Genomic DNA, 21,679 nt, shown 5'->3' on the forward strand with positions numbered 1-21,679 from the left:
CAAAAACAAAAAAGAAAAGTAGACACCACACTTACACTAGACTTATTTTTTTTATTAAAAAATTGATTTTATTCCATTTTTAGCAAGAATTATCTAAAGCTTAAATAGCATCAATGATTCACTGTTTTTATATATATGTATAAAGTTGTAACTCATTTGAAACAAAATGATTTTTAAGCTTTCTGAATTTGCCAGAATAGCATTACATTGAATATACAACATAACCATTATAAAAAAAAATATGAAAAACCAAGTCCAGCAGATAATGGGATAATACATTAACTGCATATAAGTTCATAATAATTTCTAAAGAATATCCAATGCAAACCAAAATCATAACACTTTTCAGCCTCATATATCAAAGCTCAAAGTACTAAGAAGTTAATTTCTCTCTAATTTTCAGAAGGGGGTACTAAGGCAAGTGAAATACCAACTATACTATCATCAGTGACACAAGACCATTAGAATCTAATAATTACATCTTCAAAAACAAAACAAATAACCAGTCAACATTAACTCATTCCAGATGAATTCTAGTTTTTAAAGACATAACAGTTTGGCTCAAGTTATTGAGATCAGCATAGTCTGCAAAATTAATAGTTATTCAGCATGCAGATGCATCTATATAAATAGAATTTCTGCAGCACAGAGTACGTGTAACAATATAATGGAAATTTAAGTCTGTTAAAAATGCCCAAGTTCAACATTGTCACAGCACTACAAGATGATGCATAATTAATTATATCAACCGATGTTTAAAGAGCTAGTCTATCACACTGGTGATTTATTCATATTTCTCTTGATCTACAAAATGACAAGTATCCTATATGGAAAGGGATAGTTAAATTGAGCAGCTTGGTATACTTTTCTTTATTGCTTCAGATAAAACAATTTTCAGGGACTTTATTTCACTGAGACATTTTAACTGATCCCAAAGCAATAGAGTTCATTTCTTAAATGAATCACAAAAAGCTTTTTGGAGTACCATTAAAGGCCTGAGAAAGCCACAAAAAACAAGGAAACAGCAAAGTCTAACATTTCAGAATGACAAACCTTTAAAAAAAATCACACTACTGTAAGAAAGAAGAAATGTTTCCCATTGTTCCAGGTGAAGATGTTTAGCCATATTTCAGTTTCATGGAATATAATTTACAACATTAAAGAGGTTACAAGATTTCAGGCTATGATGTTTTGTTTTATGAATTTAACTTCAATGGACAAAAACTGGACCATTTTAAATTATGAATTTATACATGCACAGTGATCACAGATAAGCTAATTCCTCCATAGATTTATGCAATCTATCCCACATAATTATAACTGCTATAATGTATAAATAAATTACAGGAGTTCCGTGCATTTATAACTTTACATTGATCATAACTGTCTCACCATTTGTTGTAGTCACCTGTTATCTATTTAGGTCCCATCTTGCCACTGAAGTCAATGGGGCTCTATACAAGTCATCAGTCTGCCAGCATATCAAAAACTGCAGGATTGGGCCTTAGATTGTAAACTGTATCAGGCAGGGACAATCTTTTATGTTTTGTACATATAACACTTAGCACAATAGGGTCCTGAGCCCTGACTATGGTCTGTGGGTGTTACTGTAGTAGAAATAACATAGTAAAACCAGCATATTTAATACAAATCATACAATTTTTAAACACAGAAAGCAGCAAAGCTTAATATACATAACCACATTTACAAACATTAAGACAAATTTAGTATATAAACACATGACAAACATTAATGGGGTTGGAAAGATTAATTACCAACCCTGGAACCAATTCTGGAAACACAAGTCCTATCTGTCTCAGAGCTAATGGGCACTTTATATAGTGCTGTCTATAACTGAAAGAGCAAATCAAGTGAACTTTTAGCCTACACCATTAAACTAGTCTGATTTTTTTTTTTTTTTTTTTTTGCAGCATACCATTCTATTGCTGTCAATGTAAATAATGTTTTCTACTTCTGTAACATTCTATGGATCTTTACAGGTATTAATTATGTGGCATATAGATTGCATAAATCTAATTAGAATTTTGGCTCCCTTAACATGTCTAATCGTTATTAGACTGACCTGGACCAATACTTTCTCTGAAGAAAAAAACAAAAAAAAAAAAAACAAAAAAAACACTAGGCCAGGACATGCCTATAAGTTATTTTTATCTCCATTTCTCCAGCCATTAGATTAGAGTCCAGCCCTCACTAGTCAGTAAGCAGTCTAATGCAACCAGAAAAACAAATCTTTTTGATGTATGAGCTGTAATATTAGGCCCTTCATAAATGTCACCATATTCCAATGAATCCTATACCACACGCTCACTAATGCATTACGGCTTTAACTCCAGGACTCTCATTTGATTCCCGTTAGCAATTTACTAGGTGACCTAAGCTGTAGATGCCTTATTTTAAACCCATATACTAGCTACTTTAGAAGCTGGTTTACCTGAAATGACTTGTAGGTTAACTCCTCATAACCTACGCTTTAGAAAAATTCATTAATAGTGCCAGAGGTGGTCATTTTCTTAGGATTTGAAAAATGAAAATCACGTTTGAAGAAATGTATCTAGCAATGGATGCACCTTTTCCAATCTGTTATGTCAGCAGGGTTTTTCTCCCCCTTCCATTGAAAAACTGGGTTTAAATAATATGAATTTAGCAGTGTATTTCCTGGTATTGCATAACTGCTTTTCAAAATGCTAAGAAATTGTTCAAAGTGTACAAGAAGACATACTTTCCACAGGGAATACAGCACAGGCAGTTGCTCCAGTTCAAAGAAATTTCATATGCATTTTTATTACTTGCCTTAGAAAGCAATTGGCCACTAAAGTAAAACTGTAAAGTCAAAGAATTAAAAATCTGTCATTTGTTTCTAGTAGCACCCAGTGCATCGGGCATTGTATAAGCACAGAAAGGTACAGCCCCTACCTTTCTAACAACTTGCAATCAGAAACAAAAGACAAACAGTGGGGATGGAGGAAAGACGGGAAAAAAATCAAGTAAGATGGTCAGGTGGCAATCTGCCACTGCCAGATTATGAAAAGTTCTAACATCACAATTAAATAAAAAGTTACACAATCCCAAATTACTCCTACAATCATGTCACAGTATTGCCAAATCCCAAAGCCTTCCAAAAGACCCTACAGAAAGTCATGAGACTGTTTTAAATCTTGTTATTTTAAAGTACTTCAATTTCGTTAGTTTTATTTGCCCCCCCTTTTTTTGAGTCTTTACCGTTTGTGCTTTCAAGCTTTCCACCACAACCACGAAGGATAGTTTATTTCATTTAAAAAAAAATAAACACAGTTGAGATTGTGATGTAAGTGTACTGCTCCAGGAGCTGGCGTTTTGAGAAAACACACTAAATATCACAAGATCTGTGATAAAATTGCAAAAGTTGGCATCTGATTTAATTCATTACCCAAAAACTTCATTAATGCAGCACCTCAACACCTCCTGGAACATCAACCACACCTATAGTTAAACCTCTGAAAACCAGGAAATAGAGAGACTTAGGGTACGTCTATACCCAGCCGCTAGTTCGGCGGCTGGCAATCGAACTTCTGGGTTCGACTTATCGCGTCTTGTCTGGACGCGATAAGTCGAACCCGGAAGTGCTCGCCGTCTACTGCGGTACTCCAGCTCGGCGAGAGGAGTACCGCGGAGTCGACGGGGGAGCCTGCCTGCCGCGTGTGGACCGAGGTAAGTTCGAACTAAGGTACTTCGAACTTCAGCTACGTTATTCACGTAGCTGAAGTTGCGTACCTTAGTTCGATTTGGGGGTTTAGTGTAGACCAAGCCTTAGAGGTGCACATGAGCCCTGCAACCTTAATTCTGCCCCTGGGAGCTGGCAAGAGTTACTTGGGGGGAGAGGGGTGTAGGGTAAGTTTGTTTCTGCCAGGGCTGCCCTACAATAAACAGACATCAGGAGTAATTAAGTAATGTGCCATTTTACGTGCTGTGGTGGGTCCCACAATTGTATTCTCTCATTTGTCTGCATGCACTCCAACTGCCCTAGTCCTACATTGTGTTTGGGACAGCTGTATTGACTGGTGCAGGGATTACTTGCAGCAGGTTGCCACAGTGCATGCAGAAACATGAAGAAAGGTGCATCTGCCCCCAAAGAGATCATAGACGGTTCATTTCTGTGGGGAAATTCGTCGGTTGTGCAAGTAGAACACAGCAGCCTGTTTGCCATGGAGATTTGCGGCAGTTAGTGCACTATAGCTCAGAGGCAAGGGCACGTGCTGTTCCAGAGGGAATCCTTAGGACAAGAGGTGCTAACATCGGGCAACTCTGGTTTGTGAAAAGTAGGTGAAGTGGTTGAGCACAGGCTCGGTGTATGTCTACACTGCAGCTGGAAGCAAGCTTCCCAACCTGAGCAGACAGACTTGTGTTAGGGCTCACACTAGCAAACTAACAATAGCTGTGTAGACATTACAGCTTGGGCACTGAAGCTTATGTGGCTGGGTGGGCTTGAGACTCTGAGCCACAACATCTACATAGCTATTTTTAGCATGCTAGATTGAGCCAGGCAAGCACAAGTTTACCTATCCAGGCTGCAACGCTTGCTCTTGGTTACAGTGTAAACATACCATACAGTGTTCATGGAGCCTGCCCTAAATACGACGTTTGCTTTAGTGAGGACACAGTTTGAAAGGTTTTTCCTACTCAGCTGTGCAAGTAGGCCGGTACGCTCTGGTACACTGTACCAGCAAGCTATTTATAGCCGGTACGGCATACCGGAAAGACAGCAGCAGAATGCCGGCAGTTGCTCTGGCGGCTGTACCGCCCCCAGCCTCGCCTCCCCCAGCCCTGTCTCTGGCAGGGCCGCTGCTGTAGTACAAGGACGGACGGAGACATAGCTCTGTGCCCGGAAGGGCAGGGGGCGGGGCTGGGAGGGGCAGCGGGGAAAGGAGCAGAATGCTAGCAGCTCCTCCGGTGGCTGTACCGCCGGCCTCCAGCCTTGACACTCCCATCCCCCCCCCATGCAGCTCTGTCTCTAGCATAGCAGGACATAGGTGGAGGACAGAGCTCCCCGCCCCGGGTAACATGGGATGGCTGTGGGATGGCGACGGGAAGAACGTGGGGGCCCCAGGCTGGGCGGTGAGGAGTCACATGGAGGATCACGTGCCCCTCCCCAGCTCGTGCCCACCTCCCCATACTGGTAAGACATGGATTTTACTTGCACCCCTGTTCCTATTATACCATGTGCTGCATCCTGCAGTGCTCTATATTATCTGGAAGGGCAGAGTGCTGTGTTGTCTATCAGGACAAGATGGGACATCACTCAGAGGGAAGAATTCAGGTTGTGAGGTGGGGCTGACGTATACCTTCTGGAGAGGTACAAGGCAGTGCCGGTCAACCTTAACTTTAATGCTGAGTTCTGAGGTAGTGAATTTCCTTTTTTTGATGAAATGGTGGTAGCGCAGGAGGTACAACTGGCACGTACCTTTGGGTACGGGGCTAAAGGAACACATCACTGCTACTCAGCTACCAACTCTGCCCTCTTTCTGGTGCCTCCATGACTCCCGTACTGCTCCAGGGGCCAAGTGGAAACCAACAGGCTCTGAGGAGCACATCTACCAAATAGATACAGCAAGGGGGAGTGGAGTGGAGCCCCAGATGCTGTATTCCACTTTGAGGATTAGAGGGAAGGGGTTCTGCAAAACCTTCCGGATCGTGGGAGAACTGAAGAGATATGAACGAATCCAGTCATCCCTGGGTTCTCTTCCCCTAGAGCCTTCGCCCCTAGTGGGTGGGTCAGCTTTTGTGGCCCGCATCATGTGGGAGGTCAGACTAGATGATCATAATGGTCCCTTCTGACCTTAGAGTCTATGAGTCTATTATGGAATACCCATTTTCAAGATAATCTAGCCATGCATGTTTTTTAAAGCAATTTGACTATGGGCTCCTTGTTGGGAGGGGGTCCTATATCGGAGGAATTCCTTGACTAAATGACCCCAAGTTTACACCCAAGTAGTATTCCCCTACCCCTACTCCTCCTGTGACATACAAATATTTATAAGAATCTCACTATCCATGCATGTGGATTTTAGAATAATTTATTAAAATCAGCTCCTTATTAAGCGTGCTTTAACTGAGTACCCCTTGACTAAATAACCCCACTGCCATCACTGACTAGCCTAGCCCCCAACGTTGGTAGCACAACCACTGATATGGTTGCATCAGCATTTCCATTTTGAACACAGGTGAAAAAAAAGGTGTACAAAAATTCTGTTTTGGGTTAGAGTCTGATTTAGAAATGTATATTACTCTTTGTATTCGTGCACAGGGAAGCAATATCAATTGAAGTTTGATACGACTTTTAAAGAGAGGCACATGATTAAAGTTTTATTTCTTTCAGATCCTTTTTTCTAGGAACTACATCAACTTGAAGGATTAAAACAACAAAGAGTCTGGTGGCACCTTAAAGGCTAACAGATTTATTTGGGCATAAGCTTTCGTGAGTAAAAACCTCACTTCTTCGGATGCATAGAGTGAAAGCTTTCACTCTATGCATCCGAAGAAGTGAGGTTTTTACTCACGAAAGCTTATGCCCAAATAAATCTGTTAGTCTTTAAGGTGCCACCAGACTCTTTGTTGTTTTTGTAGATACAGACTAACACGGCTACCCCCTGATACTTGAAGGATTAAATTGATTCATAGATTCAAGGACTGGAAGGGACCTCGAGAGGTCATCGAGTCCAGTCCCCTGCCCGCATGGCAGGACCAAATACTGTCTAGACCATCCCTGATGGACATTTATCTAACCTACTCTTAAATATTTCCAGAGATGGAGATTCCACAACCTCCCTAGGCAATTTATTCCAGTGTTTAACCACCCTGACAGTTAGGAACTTTTTCCTAATGTCCAACCTAGACCTCCCTTGCTGCAGTTTAAGCCCATTGCTTCTTGTTCTATCCTTAGAAGGTGAACAAGTTTTCTCCCTCCTCCTTATGACACCCTTTTAGATCCCTGAAAACTGCTATCATGTCCCCTCTCAGTCTTCTCTTTTCCAAACTAAACAAACCCAGTTCTTTCAGCCTTCCTTCATAGGTCATGTTCTCAAGACCTTTAATCATTCTTGTTGCTCTTCTCTGGACCATCTCCAATTTCTCCACATCTTTCTTGAAATGCGGTGCCCAGAACTGGACACAATACTCCAGCTGAGGCCTAACCAGAGCAAAGTAGAGCGGAAGAATGACTTCTCGTGTCTTGCTCACAACACACCTGTTAATGCATCCCAGAATCATGTTTGCTTTTTTTGCAACAGCATCACACTGTTGACTCATATTTAGCTTGTGGTCCACTATAACCCTTAGATCCCTTTCTGCCGTACTCCTTCCGAGACAGTCTCTTCCCATTCTGTATGTGTGAAACTGATTTTTTCTTCTTAAGTGGAGCACTTTGCATTTGTCTTTGTTAAACTTCATCCTGTTTACCTCAGCCCATTTCTCCAATTTGTCCAGATCATTTTGAATTGACCCTGTCCTCCAAAGCAGTTGCAATCCCTCCGCAAACTTAATAAGCGTACTTTCTATGCCAATATCTAAGTCGTTGATGAAGTTAACGTTGATAAGTGTGAATCCTTTGTTTGCATAGAGTTAAAGAGAAATAGGGAAAGGAGATTTTAGCTAGTGAATGAGGGATGGTGAAAAAGGTAAGAAACATATTTCCAATGGCCATGAATCCAAAAGTCAGAGTTAGTGGAGATTTTGGTACTGGAAGAGGAAATTATGGCAAATGAAATGTTGTCCAAATCAGAACAGAATCTCCTGACCATTTAAAACTAGGAATTTCAATACCAATTATGAGATGGTTTCAAATACAATTCCTTTCAATTCATATAGTCCTATTTGTACCTAAAGACTGATGGTTTGCAGTTTTTTTTATTCCATAGTAATGTAAAAACTAAACCTCAATTAGCCAGAATTATTGTTTCTGTAGTACTAGACTTCAATAAAGCTGGAAATGTATACTGACTTATGATAGCCGACACAAAAAAAAATTATACTTAATAGTTGTAACGTTTGGCAAGAGAACATTGTCATGGAAACTTCATGGGCTTTGTATGCATGGAGAGGGAGGGGGAAAGTACCCATATCAACCAGAATCTGAGTCACAGCTGTTTAAAAAAAGTCTCTCCATCTGCTTCCTATTCAGCCACATACCAGCTCTTCTTTTCATGTTATTGCTTTCCTTATAAACAGAACAAGTGAGCGTTTATATTAGCATTACAGTAAGGTCTTTAAGCTTAAGGAATTTCAGCCTACTGTGCACATGTTATCTGGGTACCCACACTAACACCTCCTGAGCATTTAACCTCTCAGCTGTCAACATTTTCCCACCAACAGCTAAATGAATATCCTGGAACACTCATGAGATTGGATTTGCTAACCCTTTGACTGAGGGCAGACAGAAAAAGGAAAGGAAAGGAGATGCCACTAACACAAATGTAAACAAAACCAAGTTTTTAAAAAAGCTGCATTTATTGAACATTTTCACGACAAGAAATATTTGCAGAACTAGGCAAATTTGTGTTAAAATTAAATGGGCAAAAAAAACCTGTGCACAAATTTGTTAACTCCAACATTTACTGAAGAGATTTCAATGTAGCTCATGGTCATTTTCTAAAACCAAATGATAATCAGCCTAATAGTTAAAATAATTCAGTAAATCCCTAATTTGAAACACTGTAAAAGGAAGATATTTTTGCAGTTTCCGGGCCATGTACAATCCGGGTGTAACTTGCACCAGGGCTACATTTGACTTCCTGTCAACATGGTACAAACGATACATGGAAAGCTATTTTCAAAGAGACAAATGTGGCTAAAAGGGACTTCAAACTAGTTTTGTATGAAAGTAATTCTGGCAATGTTGTATTTCCTTAAAGAACAGTATTCAGATTGAATTTACAGATACTACTGTTATAGCATACTACCCAAAGCTGCTGAACTTAAATATTCCTTTGGAGTCATCATCAGGTGATTTCTCATGTAATATAATCCACTTAAGAGGAACAGTGATAAACCCCATACGATTCAATGGGGCAAGCTCACCATATCTGGTACCTGGCAATGTATTGCAGTGATTAAGTAACGGATTCTCAGTTCCTTTAAATGTCATGCCTGACATAGCTACTGTGACTGAGTTTGCATGCAAACAGATTTATAGCCCTACAGACCACCTCAGTCTGGTGACTGCAAAACAATCCTTCAGTGAAACCTACGGTACGTGGAAGCAATTGGTATTAGATAGAATTAGGGTTGCCAGGCATCCAGTTTTCAACCAGACTGCCTGGTCAAAAAGGGACCCTGGAGGCTCTGGTCAGCACTGCTGACCGGGCCGCTAAAAGTCCGGTCAGCGGCACAGCGGGGCTAAGGCAGGCTCCCTGCCTGCCCTCGCTCTGCACGGTTCCTGGAAGAACTCAGACTGACTTTTCTCTAAATACACAGCTCTCTTCATGATTGGTGTGACATCACCAACAGAATGAATTACGAGCTATCACACCAAAGAAGAGCATATGATCCACAGTGGAACTAGTTGGAATGCTCATAGAGGGAGGAGAGAATTCGCTACAAACAGAGTGTACAAGAGATAGGAGATGAGGGTTTAAGACCTGCAAGTCACTGCTGAAGTTTACAAAATCATTTAATAAAAATGAATGACCACCAGCATAACACACTAGGGTTTAATGGTGTCAGGAGATCGGTCCTCTGTGTCTCCAACTATTTCAAATAGAGAAAGAAAAATTTAAGGGCATTAGTCTCTTCCCCCTTTTCCCACTACCAAACCATTTTTTCCTCTTCTTCCATCTCCTATCAAATGACCTCTCTCCTGTGATGCTGGCAGATCAATTGCCAACTCATGCCAAGCCCCCTAGACCTCACTGAACACTGACAAATGCATAGGTGGAAACCAATCTGGTTCACTGTTAGTATTGTTGAGAGAGATTAGATTTATAAAAATGTGTCTAGTGTTTAAACTTTATGAAATGCTTGTAAAGTGGCTGTATGCATTAATCTTTCTTATAATATCTGTACCCCACGTTATAAGGTAATGTTTAAGTGTTTGCTCAGTAACTATATAAATATTTGCTCTGAAACTGTTAACCCTGGTGTCATCTCCTCTCCAACAAAAGAAGGCTCAGACAGAGGACAAGCCATTGTGGAACATCAATGGGCAAAAGGTTTTGTTGATTGCTCACCCCACACACATGAAAAGGAGACATGCACAAGCCCTCGTCTTATCAGCTTGAACTCTATGGGGAGGGAATAAAAATCTTTGTCAAGAAGAAATTATCTCTATGTTGCTTGAACTCAGAGGAGCAAAGATTCCTAGGCATAAGCAAGAGATCCCCAGCTGTTTAGCATGGTTAGCACTAAAGGATATATAGAGCTTGCACATTACAGCAACTTTTATTATCGTCTGGAACCTAAGACTAACTCATTTGTATATGTTTACCTGCTTTTAATCTTGTAAACAATCCATTTCTTTTTCTCAATTAATAAATCTGCAGTTAGTTTATGATAGGATTGGCTGCAAGCATGGTCTTTGGTGAGAGACTTAGGGTGCACCTGACCTCAAGTAAGTGACTGGTCCTTTGGGATTGGGAGTAACCAGAGCATTGTTGTGATATTTGATGCAAGGGACCATCCATCACAAAGGCAAGCTTGCTTGAGTGGCAAGATAGATCGGAGTACCCAAGAGGACTGTCTGTTAAGGCTGTTATAGTGCTTGAGGAGTTCACATTTGATACTTGGCTGGTGAAATCTAAGTATAGAACTCATAACCAATTTGTGGTTTCTGCCCTGCTTCGTCACAGTCTGCCCTCAGGTTGGTACTCCCACTCCTGCAGCCCTCCAGACAGCTTGACATCTCCTGTCTAGGTCTACCCAATATTTGGATTATCTTTTCTCCCATTATACCCTTTTCATTTTTCTCCCCCTAACAGGAATATTTATCCAGGCTTGAGACTGGCAACCGCATCGAAGTGCAACAGGAAGAGAATCTTGATTTAAGTAATCAATTTTAATTATGTTTTGCATTTGTACTTTTGAGTTATTTTCCTAAAGAAAGTTATCAACCGATGAGAATTAACCTATTACACCACACTGATCTGAAACTAAAGACAGCCTTTACACTAAATCGGTTGCTTCTTTTTGTTAACCAGGAGGATGCGCTATATCTATATTCATTTATTTAAGCAATTATGGAGCCTTACATTTATTCAGATTCTTAATGTTAATGTATTTTATTTTGTTACAAAATGGTGAAAAAGATGCATTACTTATTTACTAGATATTAATATTTTATTTGTGATTTGTGTTTAGCTCTATTAGCATGTAAATTCAAATTCAATTAAAATCACAAAACAGATTTTTTTAATAAACTTTTTTTCTTCTATATCCAGCACATTTGAGGTAGTTTTGTCAAAGAGTTTATCAAAACATTTACATTTAAAACTGACTTATTAAAGGAAAAATCTGTAGTTAGTGAATTGATCTGATTGTTTCTGGTCACCATGTCCTTTGGGATTTTAGAACTAATAGATCTCATCCTCCCTCAAGTAGTTTTTCTTCATAGATTGGTAAAGAAAAAGAAGCCTTCCTGCTTTTTCAACTCCCAATTAGTTTCTTAACCTTGAATGAACAAATTATTGTACTGAACTAGCTGAATAAACTGAAATGAACAGAATGCTCTCTGCACCTGCAGAAGAGGCTACTGCTATCAAAAGCTGGTTTAGCATTTCAATGATCTCTAGTTCCGAGTACTTAGCCAGTGGCTTCCACCCATTCAGTAGTATGACTTTCTTTAAAACTTGGCAGCAAACGTACTGCTTAAATATTTTTTCGTCTTTAAATGATGTTAATAGATTATAAATTCAGGCTTTAATATTGGACAACCTATTTTAAAATAGATTTTTTAAGAGGGTTTATTTTAAAAATAAAGTTTAAAGTAAAAAAAATCAAATTTAAATAAAATCAATGTATTTAATACTTTTTTTTAAATCCTTGCATCACTTTGATCAGCACAGGAACTCAGCATTATCATAGCTGGGCTTGGCACAGTAGTCAGTTGTAGCATGGATTATTCACCGAGCTTGTACAAAGACAAAATTCTCCTATGCATGCAAAAAGGAGCAGTTGGTTGGAATGACTAACTGTGGTTCTTCGAGATGTGATGTAAACGTGTATAGCACTTGGGTATATCCACGCCCAGTGCACTGACGCCTTTGGCCTAGCAGTACCTGTATAGGTGCCTCATAACTGAGTAACTTGTTGTCCTAAAGAGCATCTCCTAAATGAACATTTGTTTTTTCCCTTTTCTCCAAGTAAGCGAGAAGGCCACAGATAGCCACAGGATTTAAGAGGCAACAAAGCAGTTTTTTGGGAGTAGACTTTTACACAGTGATTCCCTAACATTATATGGTAAAGGTTCGCTGGACAAATACTGCCTTATCTGTGGTCTCCTGAAGGGACAGTGTTGTCCTTAGAATAACCAACTCAATACCGTGGCATACACAGCTGTAGTTTGACGATATGGCCCAACGCTTTGCACCACTACAAGAGTTACTATAATAAGTGCAGTAAGGTAGGGTATACTAACCATACTAACCTGTAGAGAAGACCGATAGCTATTAAGGCATAGTATACATCAAGAACAAAGCAGTGAATGCATCCTGAGGGCATGACTGTCCTTAAGAAACATGGATGGCCTCCTCTCAGCATGTGCCAGGCACACACTCACATGAAGTCACCAGTCAGAATCCTCAAAAAAGGGAAGAAAAATGAAGTGACAATATAAGTTCCTCAGATGACTTCTACTGACAAAGTACATTGGAGGTTTTGTACAACTGTGCATGAGCAATGTGTGTTCCAGTGAATCACCAACATCTATGAGCACTGACAAACCCACCACTACTGGCAGGCAGTCTTAGTATACTAATGAGATAAGAAGTTTCAGATCATTCTGCAGTTTCCAGACACTATAAATTGAATCTGACAGTGATTTTATAGTAAAACAGCCAAAGACTCTAGTTACCTTAACACTGAGACCTGTTAAGCAGCTGTCCAAAAATCTCTCATGAGAAATAAAAATAGATATGAACCTACCCTTGCCAAAACTATTGATTGTTTACAGAAAGTTTAATAAAACAGAACTGTTATATACCAAGTGTGAAGGAACTTTTCCTCTCACACTCCCAGCAACTCAACTAGATTGTTAAGGCTTTTATTTTAGGAATAAGGCATTCTATGTTGTTACCTACTACTGAAGAAAATACTCTTCATAAAACAAAAAGTCAGCTTCAACAAATGAATTCAATGAAACTTAAATCCTATTGAAACTGGTTCTGTCATTAAATAGATGCCAAATTTGACAGTATTTCTTAGTTTATATTTAGATTTGCAAGGATTAATTCTTATTTGTAAAAGTCCATAAATGTGGATTTCACAGTACGTACACAAATTGACAACTGAAATCTACAAATAGGCAAGATAAAAAATGCTGCTTGAGAACTTCAGATTAGAGTTTGATTTAAGGATATTTATTTTGTATATTTTGACATGTTGACAATTTATATTTTAATGGTTATAAAGCTTTAACTTTTTGAATGTCAATACCTGTCATTAAATACATTGTCTGTCCCAACAATTGTGAACATTTAAAACAAATCAAAAACATTTCAAAATGCCTAACAAACATCATCAATGCTATCTGTCAAAATTAGAGGGGAAAATAAAGATCAAACTCTGCCAAGCCTATTCATATCACACACTGGGTTAAAAGAGAACTCTCAAAACAGACCAGACTGATACAACAGTTGTTGAATTAAACTGGCGGGTGAAAAAGGTCAGAGATGCTGCAACATGCATCAATACAGCTAAGCAAGACTTGTGTGGGGCTTTTCAGTTTTCTTACAGAAAGAACCAAAAAGGCTGTCTATTAATTTTAAGGGCCAGAGATAATGAGACTATCAGAAAAAGAAACTGCTCCTGTGCTATTTTTCTCTGGGTAAGAAGAGCATCCCCCCATCCATACTTTATCTGCCCTCCTCCTTCGCTCTGTATTGCAGTGACTCTTTCCCTGAAACACAAATAAAGTTGGATGGATCTTCTATACCCAGTCAAGACCACTTTACATATAAGCAAATGGGCAAGATCACTACTGGATCTCTTAGGGAGGGAAGAAATTAACTTGTGGCAGATTCTGGAGCAAACTCTTTATACAAGACCACAATGGCTTCAAAGTGAATTCCTTGCAAGACAGTATCACACTGCCAGCCAGCTACTGTACTCCTAGGTATCTCCCTGCTCCCTCACAGGATAGTACCTTCTGAAAGTCACCCCAAATCATACCCCTAGAGGCATTTAACCCATTTTAAAAAGTCATTGGAAAAATGGTATAAAACCAATGTTAGAGAATCAGGCTCACAATCTCAGTATCTCTATACAGAAGACAAAGCACATGAACACACCAACCAAGTGATTATCAAAGAACTTCTGTTACACATTTAACATTGACCAATCATACAAGTATCCAGGATGTGCACATATACATTTTCACATGAACTCAAGTTACACAAAACTGATTGAAGATATGGCTGCATATTACAGTGTTATTTTACACTGTGTTTAGTGTGGTAGCACTGTTTCAATGAAAGCAAGCGTATTAGGAGTTGGTGTGAATAATTACTGCTACAGTATAATGGATTAATGGTTGGAAACTGGCAATTTTGGGTGGGGGGATGTGGAATTGCACTTGCCCTTGCTTTCTAGAGATTGTATTATTGTAATAAATAAATACATAAATAAATAAAATCAAAATGTAGAATTAAGATAGCTCAAGAATGTAGAAAGGCCCAAGGTCCTCACCTCAATTTTTTTTTCTAAGTTGTTAACTGCTAGTTTCATAATAAGAGAGACAAAGGTGGGTGAGGTAATATCTTTTATTGGACCAACTTTTGTTGGTGAGAGAGACAAGCTTTCGAGACACACACAGCTCTTCTTCAGAACTGGGAAAGGAACTCCCAACATCACAGCTAAATGCAAGACAGAACAGATTGTTTTGCACAAGTAGCTAGCACATATTCAAGGTAGAGTGGCCTGTTAACACCTCTGCAATCTTAGGACAAAAAGAGGGTATTAGTGTGCCTCAGATTGTTGGAATAAGCCATAAATCTAGTGTCTCAATCCTAGGGTTACCATATTCTGTGCCTCCAAATGGAGGACACTCCACGGCCCCCGCCCCCGCCCCCAGCCCCGCCCCCTCCCCAAAGTCTCCGCCCCCTCCCCTGCTTCCCGCGAACATTTAATTCGCGGGAAGCCTGAAGCAGGTAAGGGGGATGTGGGGGGGAGGAGGCGCGGCCCAGGCTGGCCCCCCAGCGGCTCCAGCCTGGGTCGGCTCGGGCCCTGGGGTGCCGGCCCCGGCCCCCAGCCGACCACCCCCGGCCCGCCCAGCACTGCCGGCCCCCGCCGGCCCGGCTCCCCGCCGGCCCGGCTGACCGGGCTCCCCGCCGACCCGGCTCCCCGCCAGCTCCCCGCCGGCCCGGCTGACCGGCTCCCCGCCGGCCCGGCTCCCCGCCGGCCCGGCTGACCGGCTCCCGGCCCGGCACCGCGCCCCCCGGCTCTCCCTCCGGCCCCGCGCCCGGCCCAGCACTGTGATCCTGGTTCCCGGCCCGGCACCATGCCCCTGGCCCCGCACCGCCGGCCCGGCCGAGCACCACCGAGCCCTCCCGATTTTCCCGGACATGCCCGGCTTTTGGGGATTTCCCCCCGGACGGGGATTTGAGCCCCCAAAAGCCGGACATGTCCGGGAAAATCCGGACGTATGGTAACCCTACTCAATCCTCTAAAGCTTGTCTCTCTCACCAGAAGTTGGTCTAATACAAGATATTACCTCACCCACCTCGTCACTCTAATATCCTGGGACTGACCGGCTAAAGCCACACTGCATATAGCTTCATAAGATATTAAATACTAGGCTACTAGTACAAGACTCAATAACATTAAGTCTAGGAATTTAACACGCATAAAATTAAAGTGAACAGTCTTATTCAAAAGTGGGGTGTTAACATTTGGAGCAAAAAAATAAATAAATCTTATTTCCTTAAAAATCCAGTTTCTTAAAAACTCTAGCTCTAAAAAAAAAATGTAATATTCAAACCATGCAGATTTGCTGTAAACTAAAATTCTAGGTTTTTACTTTCTACCACGCTATGCTAGATGTAGCATATCCAAAGCCAACATACTGCTTATCTCTACTACACTGTTAGAGCTCTGAATATAGTTTTAAAAAAAAAAATCAGTTCATCTTTAGACATCATTTAAAGTGGGATTTCCAAGCACCTTCCACTCTAAGTAACAGAGATTAACAAACTACTATCAACGTTGTACATTTCACAAATATATGAAATAAAATACAAATAGCAATAAACTAGTCAGTTTATTATGATAAATCTAGTCAGTTTAGCCCTTTCTTGGGTCAGCAGAAAGCACAAAGGGGAACCGCTGCAGGAAAGTATTCTGGTATTTTCTTCAAAATCTCCTTTTAGCATAGAGCTCAAGTTCTTCTATATTCTAGACCAGTAAAATAAACTCCTAAACTTGGAAGCCCAGTTACAAAAAACCTTACAGCACAGGACAAAAATAATCAGAATGCAAAATGGTTTAGTGACTATTTTTGGAGGTCTTCTAGTTTCTCCTAAAACCATGTATCCATTAGGTTTTAGCTTTAATGTTGCACCAAACATCAGCAGTTAACAAAGAAGAATATTAACACCCTAAGGACAGAGTGTGCTTTTGCAGAACACAAAGAAACTGTTCTAAATAAGATCATTTACAAGCACAGGGTAACTATTATATATAATTATGAAGTAAAGGCAATCTTGATCTTTGTAGGAGGAAGAATTGTTTAAAAAAAAAAAAAAAAAAAGACCCAGCAAAATGTAATTTGAACAACAGAATACGTTTACTCAGAACTGCTGCTTCCATGTGCAAGTACCTTAGGCAGGGATTGGTCAGTAGAGTCTGCAGAGTTTGGTCATGTTCCCCAGGTTGAAGTGATTTAAATCCTTGAATTAAATAATGATTTAAATCACCTGATATTTCTAAGGGATCAATCTAAATCAGGTTTAGGCTTTGTAATTTAAAAATTTGTACTATTGCAACTTTACAACTTTAATTTGTTATAAATTTTAAACTACTTTTTAAAAATGTCTCTAGTGCAGGGGTCTCAAACACACGGCCCGCGGAGTTATTTCCTGTGGCCTGCCATAGGCACCGACTCCATCGGCAGCCAAGCTCCCTTCATGATCCACCCCGCCACGCCTCCTCCTCACCCCGGAGCACGCCGTGTCCCCGCTCCTCTGCCTACCTCCCAGCACTTCCTGCCAAACAGCTGTTTGGCAGCACTTAGGACTTTCCAGGAGGGAGGGAGGAGGAGCGGGGATGGGACGCGCTGAGGGCAGGAGGCGGGGATGGGGCAGGGATTTGGGGAAGGGATTGGAATAAGGGCAGGGAAGGGGTGCAAAGAGGCGGGGCCTCATGGACTAGATGAGCAGCCTGAGGTATGAAGTTCAGCATGTATGATTCTTTGCTGTGAGTAGTTGGGAAGAATGCTTGTTAAAAGCGGCAATGTATTTTGTATGAGTAGTTACTTTAAAATGTTCCTGCCATTACAGCGATGTTGATAGACTGTTAGTGTAGGTCATCCTCAGTATTACTGACCACATAAGGAATAGTTACAGGTGTTTATATTTTATTAAAACCCCTCTTTGCGTTACAGTTTTAAAAATGTTAATACATTGACTTTTAATAGCATACTATATATTACTCTTCATTTTTTTCATTTCTGACTATACTTTTGTATTGTTGTATGAAAAAGTTTCAGTGATGCGGCCCTCGGGCCAATATACTAGTCCTCATGTGGTGATTTCAGTTTGAGATCCCTGCTCTAGTGGGTCTTTTGATTTTTTACAAAATTGCTACAGCTAACCACTTCCCACAAAGTATTGAATATCAAGATCCTGATCCAACAAATACTCTAACAGGTACTTAACCTTATTCACACAAATAGCCCCACTGAAGTCAAGTACTCATGTGCTTAAAGTTAACCATGTGCGTAAGTTTGACAATCGGCAACAAAGTTTTATATTAACATTTTTTAAACAATCTTTGCAATTGCTTCACTGTTAACAATAGCTAATGTACTGAAAGAATAAACTTCAGAATTATTGTGAACATTTTAATGCACAGGCTAAAATTTTCAAAAATAGCTACCTACAGTAAAGGCTCCAAAATCCATATTTAGGCACGTAAGGGTGGAATTCAAGAGCACCAAAGGCCCATTGATGTCAAACTACGAACTTTGATGGTGGAGTAAAGGCTGATCAAAGCATTTCAGCTTTCTTGACTTGTGCAAGTTAAATATTTATTAGATGGTGATGTTGGGCAACTAGAGCATGGGTTATTTGCTTATCAATTTTGCACTGGATTTGTCTTTCAACATTGAAAAATATTTTAAGCAATAAATGTCCCATTAGGAAAAAAGGCTGTAAAAACAGAAGTTTTACTAACCATTAAAAAAACAGATTGTCAACTTTGGAGGCAGGAACTGTCTTTTGTCCTGTGTTCACACCGTGACTAGCACAGTTGGTCCTGGTCCATGACTGGCGCCCCTAGGTGCTAATGTAATACAAATAACAGAACTACTAAACACTCACTTTAGTAATTTAAGTCTATAGGATGGAAAGAATAGAAATGTCAGATTTTATTTGCACATTAAGAGGGATTTTTAGTTAAAAACAAACCAAAACAAAAAAACGGATTGTCTACCCTGATGTCCCTACCTCCTTAATTGAATTTCACAGATTCAAAATGGATTACTCCACTTCATCTGAGCAAAGAACAAATATTTGTATCAGTTTTCCATCACATGCACGAGCAGCAGTATAGGGACTAATGTATACTGAGCACAAGTATTTTCAGCACCATGTCATGCAGCCTAAAGTGTAATTAGAACTTACACCATTGCAAGCCCCTGTGCTGCTGCACCAACATATCTTAATGTAAGCAAAAGATGGGAGTTTCCATGTAGCAAAGCTGAGCCACAAGTTTCACACCCACCCCACCCCAAATTAAAGCCAAGACCCTAACTCACATCCCGACTTGCCACACACTAAGGCTACGTCTACGCTACCCGCCTGAATCGGCGAGTAGAAATCGATCTCTTGGGGATCGAATTATCGCATCTCGTCGGGACGCAACATTCAATCCCCGAATTGACGCTTGTACTCCACAAGCGGAGGTAGGAGTAAGCGCCGTCGACGGGAAGCCGCAGAGGTCGATTTTGCCGCCGTCCCTACGGCGGGGTAAGTCGGCTCCAATACGTCGAATTCAGCTACGCTACTTGCGTAGCTGAATTTGCGTATCTTAAATCGACACCGAACCCCCCCGTAGTGAGGACGTAGCCTAACTCTCCATATAGACAAGCCTTTAGTTGTTTATGCCAGTTTAACTGTACAATGAACTTACTACTATTTATAGGCTGACCAGACAGCAAGTATGAAAAATCGGGACAGAGGGTGGGGAGGTAATAGGCACCTATATACGACAAAGCCCCAAAAATCGGGACTGTCCCTATAAAATCGGGACATCTGGTCACCCTAACTATTTACCTATGTCTCAGCAGTGATACAGGTTATTGTTATTTATATCAGTGATTCTCAAACTTTTGTACTGGTGACCCCCTTCACACAGCAAGCCTCTGATTGCGACCCCCCTTATACATTAAAAACACTTAAATATATTTAACACCATTATAAATGCAGGAGGCAAAGCGAGGTTTGGGATGGAGGCTGACAGCTCGCGACCCCCAATGTAATAACCTTGTGACCCCCGAGGGGTCCCAACCCCCAGTTTGAGAACCCCTGTTATAAATAGTAGTGCATAGGAGCCCCAAACAATGCCCTTAGCAGGCAATGCTTAGGGATGACTGAATAAACCAGATGGAGCAGCTGAAAAAGAAAGGATGATGCACAGAATATATACAATGCAACGACTTCAAGTTACTTACCAGCCTGTTCAACATTGTTTAACTTCTGATTTCATTAATTTACTCTAAAACTTAAGTTAGGGTTTCCACCTTTCTAAATACTGGTAACCAGATCCCTGAGTCCCATCCCTTCCCACAGCAGCCCTGCCACTGCTCCGCCTCTTTCCCCAGGCCCCACCCCCTTCTCTTTCCCCCAAGGCCCTGTCTCCATTACTTGCTCTTCTCCCTCCCCGCGTTGCTCACTGTATCGTCTCAAGGAGCCTGTCTGACGAGACACTGCCAGGCTGCCTTTTCTACTAGGCTTTCAAGTCGAAAACTGGGCACCTGGTAACCCTGACCTAATCAGATATCTTGAAAATGGTATTTCAAAAGTTCTCTCTACAAGTAGATAATTTACAACAGCTTTTATAAACAAAATGTTTCATCCTGATCTCTCTGCTTCTGTGTAAGACAATTGGTTTAAAACTTATTTTCACTCAAGACGTCCCACAGTGTTTGTTAAATTAGGTCAGTGAATACAGATAACACCTGAATTTAAAGTGATAACAGCTGGTATAACCATGTTTGCAATAGAGTATTAGCCATAATTTTACATAAAGTAACTTTCCAACTTTTATTTTGTCTGCCTATGAATTTTTAAACTGCAACTGTCTTGGTTTTTTGGTGGAGAAGGGAATAGTTCAGGATTCTGTTAGTTTTGCTTTGTTAAGGGGGAGCATTTAAATCAATTTCTCCAACCTCCTCATGGTCAAAAAGATAGCTGAGAATTCAAAGAAGGGCCAGAAACAACATGGTCCAGTTGCAGTCATTTCAAACCCATAAACAGATATATTTTTACTTTCTTGCTCTGAACATACCACCCTCTGCAAATGCAACCCAGAATGGTCAAATTGCATCGCAAAAGTCTAACTTAGCCCTGGTCTACATTGGGAGGGGAGGGGGGCAGAAATAGATCTAAGTTACGCAACTTCAGCTACGTGAATTACGTAGCTGAAGTCGACATACTTAGACTTACTGTGGTATCTTCACCACGAGTCAACTGCTGCCGCTCCCCTGTCGACGCTGCTTGCACCTCTCGCGGCACTGGAGTACAGGAGAGCGCTGGGGGAGGGAGGTCGAGTTATCGCATCTAGACTAGACGCGATAAATCAATTCCCGCTGGATCGATCGCTACCGATCCGGCGGGTAGTGAAGACATACCCTTACTGTCCTGTCTCCCTTAGAGCTCTTTTGATACTACTGCGTCCCAGATTTTTCATTTATACTTAGAACATGTGCATGTTGGATTACTTTCTCCATAGATATTAGCTTGCAGTTTCTCATAACAGTTTCCTCTGGTATGTATGGCAGACATACCTCACCTTTAATATTCCTCCAAGAATACCCATTTTTCGTTCTATACTAGTGCTCTAGTTTCATTTCTTCCTAATCTCAAGTCTCTCACGTATGCGCTAGACACTGTAATGGTAAAAATCAAGGATTGCCTCAAGACGGTATTGAATTAACATGCTAATATGGCTCCCCCTGCTGACCCCTCCACTCCCAGCAACTTTCAACAGTAACAAATTACCCAACTTTGTTTCACCAAAAGTAGAATTAAGACAGGAAAAGATA

The 21,679-nt window shown here is 40.7% G+C and overlaps 1 protein-coding gene across 1 annotated transcript in view; it reads right to left on the bottom strand.

Annotated features, from left to right (window-relative positions):
- PELI2 (pellino E3 ubiquitin protein ligase family member 2) overlaps positions 1-21,679 on the bottom strand; it is a 112,522-nt gene that overhangs the window by 16,426 nt on the left and 74,417 nt on the right. The gene's annotated exons all lie outside the window — the stretch shown is intronic.

The sequence above is a fragment of the Malaclemys terrapin genome, chromosome 4 (assembly GCF_027887155.1).
Source record: "Malaclemys terrapin pileata isolate rMalTer1 chromosome 4, rMalTer1.hap1, whole genome shotgun sequence".
NCBI lineage: Eukaryota > Metazoa > Chordata > Testudines > Emydidae > Malaclemys > Malaclemys terrapin.